This window comes from Grus americana, chromosome 2 (genome assembly GCF_028858705.1).
Source record: "Grus americana isolate bGruAme1 chromosome 2, bGruAme1.mat, whole genome shotgun sequence".
Classification (NCBI taxonomy): Eukaryota; Metazoa; Chordata; class Aves; order Gruiformes; family Gruidae; genus Grus; species Grus americana.
In genome coordinates, this window is record NC_072853.1 from 48,534,248 (window position 1) to 48,535,711 (window position 1,464).

Genomic DNA, 1,464 nt, shown 5'->3' on the forward strand with positions numbered 1-1,464 from the left:
GAATGGAGCATATTAAATTAAAATACTTAGAAATTGGGCCTCGTGCTTTCCCACCTAGCTGCAAAACCCACTATGGAAAAGCGAAGGGCTGGGTACAGCTGCAGGGGCTCTCGCCATGTACTTATGCGAACACCTGAGGTGGACACGCCAGGTGAAGCTAACTGAAGGCCAGGGATACGAGGTTGCTTCTTAAGACAAACTGGGCCTTACTAGTTGAAACAAAAAAAAAAAAAAAAAAAAAAGAAACATTGCAGCCATTTTTCCTCTGCTCCCGCTGAGCCTGTACGGTGGAGCCTGGAGCACTGTTGCATGTTTATGGCGCAACCATCAGCAGAGCCAGCCTGCAACACCAGCATGCCGTGGAGTACTGCAGCACGCAGTTGTGTATGTTATCGCAGGTTATCACAGTGCCCTGTGCCCTACAGGTTGCCCATACGACTACAGGGGGACACGTCCATGGTTTCATCCATTCCAGCATTTCTCATGCCCACACAAACGTGTAACCATCCCCCTACAACTGTTTCATGGTTGCACCCCCTCTATCTTCTTGTCACCCACAATACTGGTGACCTCAAGGAGTGAGTGAATGTCTTGTGCTACCAGATGCAACCAGGTTATAGATCCCCCTTATTAGCCCAAAATAGCGAGAAACTCTGAAGGTGCTAAGGCTGCATAGAGTTTTTAGAATTTCTCCTTCTTAATGGTGCATTTGAATGTAAACAAACATTGAAATGTATCTACCGATCCATTCCTTTCTGACGTGCTTTATGACTGGCAGATTAAAAAAAGTTACACATCATAATAACTGTATTTGAAGCAAAGAGCGAAAAAAATCTCTGTATCTACTAGCGGGCAATAGAAACGCCATTCCGCGCTCAGGCTGAAAGGTCTTCAGCTGCAGGGCGTTCCCTTGGAGAGCCCACCTCCCGTGTGCGCCGCCACGCTTCTGCGTTATCTCTGCTTTCAACCATCTGAAGCCACTCTGAAACCCCTAAGACGCAGGTGAGCACATGCGGCCAGAAACAAAACCAAACCAAACCCCCTAAAAACAAATCCGACCGAAAAACCGAAGGTTTCGCTCCCGGTAACCACCCGCGCTCTTCCAACCGCATTCTCCCCTCCCGACCCGGCCGGGCGTGCGCCATGGCGGCCGGGGGCTGACACCGCCCTGACGGGACGGGATCCGCGTCCGAGGCACCTGCGCGCGTTGCGTTGCGCCCCGCGGAGCGCGGGAGGCCGCGGCGGGGAGGGGAGGGGCGGGGGCCGCCCGGGAGCTGCAGGCCGGGACAGGCCGGCCGCGGGCAGCGGAGCGCTGAGCCTCCCCGGGCGCGTCTCCGCGCCCCTTCGCTCACAGCCGGCGCCGCGGCGGGGCGGGGCAGCGAGGGGAGGGGACGGCCAGCGCCTCGCCGCGAAGGTGGGCGGGCAGGGCTGGGCTGGGCTGGGCGGGGCATGGCGGGCGGGGTG